The following is a 13,698-nucleotide window of genomic DNA, read 5'->3' on the forward strand; positions in this document are numbered from 1 at the left end:
CCATCCAACCTAACAGAGCTTGAGAGGATCTGCAGAGAAGAATGAGAGAAATACAGGTGTGCCAAGCGTGTATCGTCATATCAAAGAAGACTTGATGCTGTAATCGCTTCCAAAGGTGCTTCAACAAAGTACTAACTAAAGGGTCTGAATACTTATGTAAATGTAATACAAATATATATATAACTTGCATACATTTCTAAAAATATTTTTCATTATGTGGTATTGTGTGTAGATTGATGAGGGGTAAAACGATGTAATCCATTTTAGAATAAGGCTGTAATGTAACAAAATGTGGAAAGGGTCTGAATACTTTCAGAAAGCATTGCATGTTGTCTGATTTGACTGTCCCAGGGGACATGATATACAATGCCCAGCCTTTCAATGCCCAGCCTTTCAATGCCCAGCCTTTCAATGCCCAGCCTTTCAATGCCCAGCCTTTCAATGCCCAGCCTTTCAATGCCCAGCCTTTCAATGCCCAGCCTTTCAATGCCCAGCCTTTCAATGCCCAGCCTTTCAATGCCCAGCCTTTCAATGCCCAGCCTTTCAATGCCCAGCCTTTCAATGCCCAGCCTTTCAATGCCCAGCCTTTCAATGCCCAGCCTTTCAATGCCCAGCCTTTCAATGCCCAGCCTTTCAATGCCCAGCCTTTCAATGCCCAGCCTTTCAATGCCCAGCCTTTCAATGCCCAGCCTTTCAATGCCCAGCCTTTCAATGCCCAGCCTTTCAATGCCCAGCCTTTCAATGCCCAGCCTTTCAATGCCCACAACACCCACAATTCTTCATCATCTATTGTTCTAAATACAATCATTCTCTTCACCCTCATCATCATTCAGATCAATCAAATGAAATCCCTCTTCACCCTCCTCATCATTCAGATCAATCAAATGAAATCCCTCTTCACCCTCCTCATCATTCAGATCAATCAAATGAAATCCCTCTTCACCCTCCTCATCATTCAGATCAATCAAATGAAATCCCTCTTCACCCTCCTCATCATTCAGATCAATCAAATCAAATCCCTCTTCACCCTCCTCATCATTCAGATCAATCAAATGAAATCCCTCTAACAGTTTCTATCTGGTTTCTATCTCCCATTCATCCATTGATGACAGAAGAGCATATTTTATATTTTAAGTTCATTGTGTTACTAGTTTTTGCTTAGTAACCAGAGCAATGTGCTGAATGCATGGACAGAACGGATATTATTGGATAAAGTTACATTTGTAAACGGAAGAATATGGTCTTTCTGATACTATATAGAAATCAAAATGTTTTACCTGCAGGGAGGAGGATTTGATAAAGCGATGCTCTTTTCCCTGCATCGCGCAATTACACAAAGCACCCATCTCTTCATGTACAATTTGACAACTGATTGGCTTACTCTTATCATGTAGTTTCAATGGGCCGACTGTGTAGGCTGACTGGCATCGTTTGTTTCCTGCTCGTCCACTTAGATAGAGTAAAGGATATGTTTAGCGTTATTCTAAAATGCCTACTGCAACCCTTCGCATATTTTAGTTTCCCCGTACAATACATTTTATTATTAGTTACAGTAAGTAACACAGTCCCATAACAGCCGATTTGGTAAAATGGTATAAACCCACAAGGAGAGCGGTCAAATGATTTGCTGCTGATAAATAAATAGGCATAACAAACGCATCATTACACTATTGTCTTTCTAAATTAAATCAACCTCTTCACCCTCCTTATTATTCAGTTAGGCCTCATTTAAATTACATTGTGAAGTAAGGTACACAATTATCACCCATTCATCCATTTGTCATTCATTTAGTGAGGAGAGAGAGCTGCATTAGCACCTGGCTGGGTACCAATGTCCTACAGCACATTGTCTTGGTGGGTTAAATTGGGAATAGGTGTGGGGGGAAAAACACACAAAAAAACACACAAAAAACGCTCCAAATACATTTCTGTCTTAAAAATTCAGACAAATGAGCAGTGTAAAATAAAAAACTTTTAGAAAAAATTAGGGAAGGAGCAGGACATAGCTTAGCTGATTTTTTTCAATTGACAAAATCACAGTAGTAAACAACCTGTCACACCCTGACCTTAAAGATCCCTATTATTCTCTGTGTTTGGTTAGGTCAGTGTGTGGCTCGGGTGGGAAAGTCTATGTTTTCTATTTCTGTGTGTTTGGCGGTGTGTGGTTCCCAATCAGAGGCAGCTGTCTATCGTTGTCTCTGATTGGGGATCATATATATAAGTTGTAATTTTCCTTTTGGGTTTTGTGGGATCTTGTTTTCTGTTTAGTGTCTGTACCTGACAGACCTGTGCGCTTTCGTTTTCACTTTGGATATTTTGTTTGAGTGTTTTAAAAAAAAAAAAAATCATGAACACTTTCCACGCTGCGCTTTGGTCCACTCCTTTCGACGAGAGCCGTTACACAACCAAAGATGTCAAGACTAAAAGTGGTGAAAGTAGCCTACAATAAGGAAAAACTCCAGAGCTGTGTTCAAATACTCATACTAACATACAATACATACATACTTACATACTTAATGAGTATATACTACATAATATTAGTTCCTTTTAATATACTGTAAACAAACCGTATTCTTTCAGTTGAGCGTACTAGCATTCCGTACTGTTGCTACGCAACCTCTTGCTAGCTAGTTAGCATAACAAATTACTAGTTAGACATTTTATGACTTCGGGTGCGATCTTAAATTCAATCTGGAGTGCCAGAGTGCGCTCGTAAATTTCCGAGCGCTCTCAGAGCGCACACTGGACGCTAGGGCCGAGGAGTAGGGATGATTTGAGTGTTCTGACCTTACAACATCAGCCAAGCACCCACGCTAACGTTGGCTAGCTTGCTAGCTACTTCCAGACACAAATTAGACCACTCTGACCATTTGACTCACCCTAGCAGAGCTGGTTAGGCAGTTTTCATGTTATCCAGAACATTGGTGACTATAACTGCGCTACTGGCAACAATTTAATTATGCTTTTTTAGCTGACGTTTGCTGACACCGGCCATATTCAACGAGTGTTGAGCGCTCGTAAATTCATTATTCTGCGTTCTGGTACACTCAGACGAGAATGCTCTGAAATTGGAGTAGATAGCCAGAGCGAATTTACGAAAAGCAGCCTAATGTCCATTGAGAACACATAATGAATATACCATTTAGCTAAACTAAGAATGGCGGGAATAATCAAGTCAATAAACGTTGGGTAGTTAGTTAGTTAGCCTATAGTTAATATACTGGCAAGTTTGATGTATAAGTAGCCAACTAACGTTAGCATACCGGTACATACTGCTGTAATGATATGCTATGTGGTTCGTAAAAACAGCGTAGCTAACAAATTGTCAGCCAACATAACGTGTGAGGTAACTTATTTGAAAAGTCATTACTTTATGACATTGGTCAACATTTTCTTAACATTTGTCATAATTAGTTAAAGCATTGAATTTGTCTCCGCTCTCGTTGGACTTCGGCTGCATATTTTCCGCCATTTTCTTCAAATCTGAAAATGATGTGAAGCGACTCCCTTTTCCTGAAGAATTGCCTTATGGGCCCTGAAGTACAGAAATAGTGTCCTTGGCGTGTATACTTCATATTTTGGAGTGTTTACTACGACTTCCGGGAACATTTGGCATACTAACTATATCCATACTATGAACAATTCACATCACAAATAGTACTGTTAGTGAGGCTAGTATGAGTATTCAAACACAGCTCTGGTAAAAATACACTTTATCCAACCCCTTGGCCTATATCCTAATCTGACGTTGATGCAGGTCATGTTGTTTTTCACATTACCGTCTCTGGTAAACACTCACTATATCAAATAAAATCAATGTTTGCCAAATACACAGGATACAAAAGGTGTAAACAGTACAGTGAAATGGTTACTGGCATAAAAGCAATATCAAAAATAGAACATGTCAAGACAAAACAATATTTGATATATATATTTTATTACTATTAGATTATGCTTGTCCAGACACATTTGTCGAAATGAATGGGTCATGTGAAAGAAATGCTATAACCACCCCCTAGCCACTTCTAGCTAAGTGGATGGGTCACTATTGTCTAGACATGTTCATGAAATACAATAGATGGCCGTAATAACCTACAGACACACCTGGCTAACTTGATGGACCATGTAGTAATCTGGCGAAGGGGAGTCTTTTGTTTAGACATGTAGCTAGCTAATTGCTACTATGCAAATAACCACTTCACTGTATCGTTTACACCTTCAGTATCCTGTGCATGTGACAAATAAACTTCATATTTTAACGTGTGTTTACCACATGGCCTCACATGTGAATCCTTAAAGAGATGGGTGGGGCTTAAGAGGGTGTGAAAGATGCTGAATGGGTGTAGACAATGAACAGCTCTCCAGTAGGTGTACCAAAACATTCAAAGGCCATTTTCTCAAAAGTGGGATTACAAGTTGATCAACTTTCAAAGCAGAATTACTTTTCCATTGTTCCTCATTTGTAGTGTACGATGTACTATTATCTAGCTCTGAGTCTCTACTCTACTCTACTCTACTTTATCCAATGTAAAAAACACAATTTCAAATTTTGCTACATCGGACCGAAGTGGTGGAATCCTAGAGTGGTGGAAGCCTAGAAAGGCAAGACATTGGGACTGCCTCCCCAAAGTGCACTACTTTTGACTAGGGCCCAATAGGGCCTCTCCCTCCACCTCCTACACACACCTTTCCCTCCACCCCCTACACACACCTCTCCTTCCACCCCCTACACACACCTCTCCATCCACCCCCTACACACACCTCTCCCTCCACCCCCTACACACATCTCTCCCTCCACCCCCTACACACACACCTCTCCCTCCACCCCCTACACACACCTCTCCCTCCACCCCTACACACACACCTCTCCCTCCACCCCCTACACACACCTCTCCCTCCAATCAACATCCATGTCTTCAGCACCCAGTGAACAGTTGGTTAACTGCCTTGCTCAGGGGGCAGAACAACAGATTTTTACCTTGTCAGCTCAGGGATTTGATGCAGCAACCTTTCAGTTACTGCCCCAGTGCTCTAACTACTAGGCTACTGTTATCAAGTAAGTACACCATTATTGTCTGGGGCTGTAAACTGCAGTGATGTAGACTCATTTGAATAACCGCTCAAACATTTCATGCCAAAATAACTGCATACAGCCTAGGCCTGACTACGCCACCATTTGGGATCAGTTACGGATCTAGTCTCGACAGTTTACATGAAATTCTTGAATGTACAACAAGCAATTGTAGTCTAGCGTTTCCTGGGACTCCAAGACCTATTAACAGATAAGTCCGACCATCGGACAATATGGCCTTCTCATGCTCTGTTTTTGTCGAGGATCATCGTTTCTCCCAAGTCGGCCATAGAATTAATACGGCCACCAACATTGTGACACGTCCCGTTATGCAGGCATACCGTGGTGCCCTTGTCTCCACTCCTTGCAGAGCAGACTATCGCATATAGAACCAAAGAACGCTTCAATAGAACACGTTTTGGATTGGTTGTCAAATGTTTTAGTGTCGGGAGGGACGGGGGGGAATTGCTCTGAAAGTGATCCAAACGATAGCTCATTATCAACTCTTTTTGTACTTATCGTTGTAGCTTCAATGCTGTTGTTCACATATATATTTGTTTTTTGCGTTAAAAGTTTATCGTCCTCGGTCTGGACGGCCCTTAAAACCCTCACATTTTTCTCCATGGTTTTGTTTTCTTTCCCATCATTCTGAGTGAATGCACAGGCCTCTGTACAGCGGAGCAAATTTGAAGAACAAGATTTAACGGAGTCAGAACACACGCACGCACGCACGCACGCACGCACGCACGCACACACACACACACACACACACACACACACACACACACACACACACACACACACACACACACACTCCTTGAGTGTGGCTAGGTCCAGATCCCTGTGCCAGCCAGACCCCAGCACTGCCTAGAAAACCCACAAACCTCACACACTAAAGACAGAAGGCAGGCAGCAGCACTTAAATGATAGAGCAATTTATGATTCAAATAGTCATAGGTTTTTTTAAACCATATATTAACAAAAACAAATCACAGTCAAGCATAAGGACAAAGTCATGTAGTGGGGCACACTCCTTTGCAGTAAATCTATTTTTGACTAAATATTGATGACACATTCTGGCCAAGACACCCACACATGACCATTAGGAAGGAACCAAAAAAAATGGTGGCTCAAGTAGTGCCCTGAGACCTGAAAATGGTGATTCTTGTGCACTTTGATCCACTTTGTTACTGATCTATTTTTAGAGATCGCGTAGTCAGCACAAAACGGATATGTTTTAAATGAAGAGCAAATGTGAGAGGGAGAGAACAGATATGTTAAAAAAATATGTTGTCGACTTTGTCCTGAGAGGGAGGGCAAGAAAATATCGGTGCGAGAAAGAAAGAAAGAAAGAAAGATAGAGAAACAGAGAAAGAGAGTTAGAGAGATAGAAAATAAAGCTAGAGAAAGTGAGAGAGAGAGATAGAAAGAGAGAGAGAGATAGAGAGACAGAGAAAGAGGTAGAGAGATAGAGAAAGAGAGAGAGATAGAAAGAGAGAGAGATAGAAAGAGAGAGAGAGAGAGAGAGAGAGAGAGAGGAGAGAGAGAGAGGCCATGGTATTAGAGTAGAACTTGTCTAGATCATTGCAGTGACACATAGAGAGAGAGAGAGAGAGAGAGAGAGAGAGAGAGAGAGAGAGAGAGAGAGAGAGAGAGAGAGAGAGAGAGAGAGAGAGAGAGAGTGGGTGGACAACTAACGCTGCAATTATGGCCTAAGTGACTGTGAATAACAGACCAACCCTTTTATAGATTCCTTTCATCTTCCCGCATTTCACTGAGAAAAACGCAAGACATTAGGATTTGGAATGCAGTCTGTAAAAACACACAATAATGACTTGCCAATGCAATATAATGCAAACAATATGTAAAGCAGCAACAGTCACACCCTTTCACCAATGGACTAAACACATTTTGCAACCGACATCAAGAGTTGAACAACATTCAACACATCCACGGAGCAAAAACTCTAATGCCGACAAAGATAACTGGTTTTCCAACCTAATTTTTGTGGGTTTGGGGTGGATTCCTACGTCCACCTTTTCATATTCTTACCTGGAGCCTTTGAACAACAGGTCATTTGACCATTTTTTAAATAGTGGTTAGCCTACTTGAACAAATAATTCAAAAGAGTGGTGTCTGTACACTCTGTTAGTACACAGGCAAAGACACCGTTTCTGCTACATCAGTATCAAACCCAATACACAGAACTAAACCTACCCCAAGCACCGTTATAATGCAAAAGAAAACCCCTGAGATTAGATCCAAGGACCAAGCAGAGGAACATCGACCACACACATTGATATAATAAGGAATGATCCCCCTTACAGTTCTTTAAAATCCTGTTTGTTTATGTAGTTTTTTTCCACTATTGACCCTTTCATTTAGGCTGTACGCCCGATTAATTTCAAATGGGTGAAAATGACCCGCAACATCCACACCTCTATTATATTACACGCTGTTTATAAACTCGCATTATAGAACGTTCGTTACTATCCTACATCATTCCTTTCAAATGAGAACATACTACAGCGCCATTAATAACCGTATGAGCATTGCAAAGCGACACAGTCACCATCAACAACTTGCTATAGTAATGTGTAGCTGTATCTACTTACAATGAAAAGCTTCCACGAGAAGATTCAGGCAGGTGCCTCAATAACAGCGACAGTCAGTAGTTTATCTTTTAGCGGAGAGGAATCTTGTACAGTTTATCCAGATGAGGAGCGGATTAGCGGAACATCGGTTTGGTCCGGGGGCAGCGAACCAGCCGTGTAGAATAGAGTTCACGGAACGAATAGAACTAATGGAATGAGAGTCCGTCGCTTTGAAGTACGCTCCGGTGGCAGAGCTCGCGAGGAAATGAAGCGTCCAGCTGTCAGGCTGCCTCGAGCCTTGCTTCCTGTCTGTCCGCGTGCCGTGTGGCTGTGGCTGCAGCCTGGAGTTTAAATGTTGCTGTAACCGGAGGAGGCTCCGACAGGGCTCTAGTCTAACTACAGTGGCCAGCTCTCTCTCTCTGTGTCTCTCTCTCTCGCTGTGTGTCTCTCTCTCTGTGTGTATCTCTCTCTCTCTCTCTCTCTCTCTCTCTCTCTCTCTCTCTCTCTCTCTCTCTCTCTCTCTCTCTCTCTCTCTCTCTCTCTCTCTCTCTCTCTCTCTCTCTCTCTCTGTGTCTCTCTCTCTCTCTCTCTCTGTGACTCTCTCTCTCTCTGTGTGTGTCTCTCTCTCTCTCTGTGTGTCTCTCTCTCGCTCTCTCTGTGTGTCTCTCTCTCTCTCTCTCTCTCTCTCTCTCTCTCTCTGTGTCTATCTCTCTCTGTGTCTATCTCTCTCTCTCCCTCTCTCTCAGCACAATTCCAAACAAAGGGAAGACAGAGAGAGGAGACAAAGGAAGTAGTTACTATAGAAGGAGAGGGACCATGGTGCATGTATTGTGTGTGTGCTGGAGGCAGAGGGGGAAAAATGGATTCACAACATGCAGTAATTAAAGGTATTTTATTAAGATCCTCATAATAAAAAGAAAAAAGGTATTTAACTAGGCAAGTCAGTTCAGGACAAATTGTTATTTACAATGAGGGGCCAATTACACACAGCCCTATGGGACTCCCAATCACAGCCAGATGTGATGCAGCCTGGATTCAAACCAGGGACTGCAGTGACACCTCTTGCACTGAAATACAGTGCCTTAGAACCACTGTGCAACTCAGGAGACCACTAGCAGTTGCAAAAGCAGCAGCTACTCTTCCTGGGGTCCACATAAAACATGACAGTACAGAACATTAACAGAGAAGAAAAGCTCCAGAACAAAACAATACAAATATAAGTACTGTTCCGACTCGATACTGAGGGGGAAAAACTGATATTCAAGTCCTATATTTATCATTTACATTTTAATTCAATACATTTACATTCAGTAGCATTGATCAGTACAAACAAACTAAATATTTAGGTCAATTAGGGGTATGACCCTCCTATTTTAATTGTACAACTGAATGCATTCAACCCAACCCGTCTGAATCAGAGGTGCGGGAGGCTGCGTTAATCGACTTTCACATCATCGGCATGCGGGGAGCAGCTGTTGGGTGTTAACTGCCTTGCTCAAGGGTGAATTGAACCAGCGACTGTTCGGTCACTGGCCCAACACTCTTAACCACTAGGCTACCTTCCACACAGGGCAGAGTATAACCTTCCACACAGGGCAGAGTATAACCTTCCACACAGGGCAGAGTATAACCTTCCACACAGGGCAGAGTATAACCTTCCACACATGGCAGAGTATAACCTTCCACACAGGGCAGAGTATAACCTTCCACACAGGGCAGAGTATAACCTTCCACACATGGCAGAGTAGAACCTTCCACACAGGGCAGAGTATAACCTTCCACACAGGGCAGAGTATAACCTTCCACACAGGGCAGAGTATAACCTTCCACACAGGGCAGAGTCCACACATGGCAGAGTATAACCTTCCACACATGGCAGAGTATAACCACACAGAACCTTCCACACAGGGCAGAGTATAACCTTCCACACAGGGCAGAGTATAACCTTCCACACAGGGCAGAGTAGAACCTTCCACACAGGGCAGAGTATAACCTTCCACACAGGGCAGAGTATAACCTTCCACACAGGGCAGAGTATAACCTTCCACACAGGGCAGAGTATAACCTTCCACACAGGGCAGAGTATAACCTTCCACACAGGGCAGAGTATAACCTTCCACACAGGGCAGAGTATAACCTTCCACACATGGCAGAGTATAACCTTCCACACAGGGCAGAGTATAACCTTCCACACAGGGCAGAGTATAACCTTCCACACATGGCAGAGTATAACCTTCCACACAGGGCAGAGTATAACCTTCCACACATGGCAGAGTATAACCTTCCACACAGGGCAGAGTATAACCTTCCACACAGGGCAGAGTATAACCTTCCACACAGGGCAGAGTATAACCTTCCACACATGGCAGAGTATAACCTTCCACACAGGGCAGAGTATAACCTTCCACACAGGGCAGAGTATAACCTTCTTATTCTCTTTAGAATAAAAAAGCGTGCCCTTCTGCATGTGACGATCAGCCGCTCCCCAGCGATGGCTCGTGGTCACACCAGGAGAAAGTGAGCAGGATAGATGAGGCAGGTGGTAACAGAACGTTAATAGGTGTGTTAATGGTACGTGTAAGTGTGATCTTCACTCCTGAAATTGTATCAGGATTATCTCAGTAAAAAAAAAAAAAAGATGTGGATGAGAAATCTTGTCACAGTACTACAAAACATTTAGCATTGACAGATACTATTTAGAATGTTTATACTGATGTTAAATGGGATTTAAAACAAGCCCAGTAAAAGGTGGTTTCAAAACGTCTGACTGAATAACTAAAACATCCAACCAGATTATCCTCCCTCCCTTCTTCAAAGTGAACCAGCCAGGGACCGGATGTATAGGATCCACCCAGTTGATAAATAACAGCAAGGACATTCTCTCGCTCTGACTGTGTTCTCCAATGGGGTTTAGGATGAAATAGCCTCTAACCAGCCTAAGAAAGAAAAGACAAGTCACTATAAGAAGTATCTTCAGCAGGGGGCCTTGAGGCTATTGAAGACAACTGAAGAGCCAATAGCCTGGACAATGACCTCCACTAGAAATGACAAATCCACTACAGACCAATCAGCTAACAGCTCCTCCACTCTTTCTCAACCTGCTGGGTGCTGTCAATGCATATTCAATGGGGCAGGACGGCTCCCTCCCTGGGCCACAGAGATAGTCAATGGGCAGTGAAAGGATGGCTTTCACTGGCAGATCTATGCTGCCTGGGCGCATAGAGGAACACATGTATGTATGATAGGCATACTTCAGCTCTCTTAAAAGCCATGAATTAAGAGCAACTATCAATGCATTAAAATAAAAAAGTGGAAAGCCCAAACTTTGCGTAACTAACAAGTGTGAACGACATTCGTAATATCCTAACCAGAAAGAAAACTGTCAAAATGGCAAAGAGCACAAACATTATCTCAGTGGCAGTAACATTACTAAACCATCCAGACTGGTTCTTCCACTGACAACCCTCTAAATTATGAATGACTAATGCATTAAGAGTAAGCATGTACCAACACATGATATAGCCCTTCAGCCATTCATGGATCTCCAGGGACTCTAACCATAATGGACCCACTCCTGCTGGAGCCTCCAAGCCAGGGGAGGTGGGCACCACCTGGGGCAAGACCACAGCAACGGACACCCTGCCTCTGGAGCCTGGAGGAGACTTATCATAGAATAGCAATTAGCTGTAGCCTAGTGGTTAGAGCATTGGGCCAGTAACTGTAAGTTTCTGGATCGAATCCCAGAGCTGGCAAGGTAAAAATCTGTCGTTCTGCCCCTGAACAAAGCAGTTAACCCACTGTTCCCCGTTAGGCTGTCGTAAATAAGAATTTGTTCTTAACTGACTTGCCTCGTTAAATAAATAAAATAGCCAGATGTGATTATATCTAGTATGAGTCACCTGTGGAGACAAAACAATTTTAAAAGAAAGCTCTTTGAAACTATTTTTTTTAGTGTGGAAACTATTTCAATATTTAAAGAACAAACTGAAATGGTTTTCCTGTGGTGTGGTATCTAGTGTCCCGAGCCACGTAAAAATGTAGAGGGAGAAACCATGGAGAATTGGGAGTTTGTGGTAGCTAGGCTCTATAATAACGCCCCCACAAAGAACAGGGGGTCAGAGAGGGGAAAGTCTTGAGTCTCAGCAAGCTGTTCAACCATCTGTACACGGGCCTTGTTGTGTTTGTCCCAGCAAAACAACCCAACACTATCACTCTAGTCTACAGAGTGAGAGTGTATACAGTACAACTCTAGAGTGCTAAAACAATTACTCATGCACTCAAGTGTTCAAATCGAAGGCCTGTTAGGTTATTATAATAAGGATATTGCACCATGCAGAGTTGTGTGTTGTCACAGCAAAACAAACCCAAACTCGAATGTCCTGTACAACACTGTTGTTGGCAAGAATTTTAGCAAGCACTACAAGGCAAAACCTATTATGAAGACTTCAACAAAGATAAGTTCCAAGGCAAAGCCCATTATGAAGACTTCAACAAAGATAAGTTACAAGGCAAAACCCATTATGAAGACTTCAACAAAGATAAGTTACAAGGCAAAACCCATTATGAAGACTTCAACAAAGATAAGTTACAAGGCAAAAACCCAGTATGAAGACTTCAACAAAGATACGTTACAAGGCAAAACCCAGTATGAAGACTTCAACAAAGACAAGTTACAAGGCAAAGCCCATTATGAAGACTTCAACAAAGATAAGTTACAAGGCAAAACCCATTATGAAGACTTCAACAAAGATAAGTTACAAGGCAAAACCCATTATGAAGACTTCAACAAAGATAAGTTACAAGGCAAAACCCATTATGAAGACTTCAACAAAGATAAGTTACAAGGCAAAGCCCATTATGAAGACTTCAACAAAGATAAGTTACAAGGCAAAACCCATTATGAAGACTTCAACAAAGATAAGTTACAAGGCAAAAACCCAGTATGAAGACTTCAACAAAGATAAGTTACAAGGCAAAGCCCATGATGAAGACTTCAACAAAGATAAGTTACAAGGCAAAAACCCAGTATGAAGACTTCAACAAAGATAAGTTACAAGGCAAAGCCCATGATGAAGACTTCAAAAAAGATAAGTTACAAGGCAAAGCCATCATAAAGAGTAGTAGTAATATGATATGATGGGCTGGGGGTAGAGTGTTCCCTCTAATGGAACTAGCAGACCCCAGTGAGGTCACCCAATACTACATCACTGGAACACCAGTGACAGACAATGAGACAGAAAGACAGAGACAGACAGACAGACAGACAGACAGACAGACAGACAGACAGACAGACAGACAGACAGACAGACAGGATATCTCTTCATGTAGCATCACCCTAACAGACCCAGGGTGGATATCTCTTTATGTAACATCACCCTAACAGACCCAGGGTGGATATCTCTTCATGTAGCATCACCCTAACAGACCCAGACCCATCACCCTAACAGACCCAGGGGATATCTCTTCATGTAGCATCACCCTAACAGACCCAGGGTGGATATCTCTTTATGTAACATCACCCTAACAGACCCAGGGTGGATATCTCTTCATGTAACATCACCCTAACAGACCCAGGGTGGATATCTCTTCATGTAACATCACCCTAACAGACCCAGGGTGGATATCTCTTCATGTAACATCACCCTAACAGACCCAGGGTGGATATCTCTTCATGTAACATCACCCTAACAGACCCAGGGTGGATATCTCTTCATGTAACATCACCCTAACAGACCCAGGGTGGATATCTCTTCATCCAACACCCTAACAGACCCAGGGTGGATATCTCTTCATGTAACATCACCCTAACAGACCCAGGGTGGATATCTCTTCATGTAGCATCACCCTAACAGACCCAGGGTGGATATCTCTTCATGTAACATCACCCTAACAGACCCAGGGTGGATATCTCTTCATGTAACATCACCCTAACAGACCCAGGGTGGATATCTCTTCATGTAACATCACCCTAACAGACCCAGGGTGGATATCTCTTCATGTAGCATCACCCTAACAGACCCAGGGTGGATATCT

General features: G+C 42.7%; 1 protein-coding gene across 8 annotated transcripts in view; it reads right to left on the reverse strand.

Annotated features, from left to right (window-relative positions):
• The window catches only part of LOC118374288 (pleckstrin homology domain-containing family A member 5-like), a 270,645-nt gene that overhangs the window by 149,768 nt on the left and 107,179 nt on the right, over positions 1-13,698 (reverse strand). The window contains exon 1 of one of the 8 annotated variants that reach the window (XM_052466563.1): positions 7,687-8,127. The exons of the other annotated variants lie outside the window; for them this stretch is intronic. The gene's annotated coding sequence lies outside the window, so the exon portion shown is untranslated. Of the gene's footprint in view, positions 1-7,686; positions 8,128-13,698 lie in introns of those variants that run through there. 8 annotated transcript variants of the gene reach the window in all.

The sequence above is a fragment of the Oncorhynchus keta genome, chromosome 17 (genome assembly GCF_023373465.1).
Source record: "Oncorhynchus keta strain PuntledgeMale-10-30-2019 chromosome 17, Oket_V2, whole genome shotgun sequence".
Taxonomy (NCBI): domain Eukaryota; kingdom Metazoa; phylum Chordata; class Actinopteri; order Salmoniformes; family Salmonidae; genus Oncorhynchus; species Oncorhynchus keta.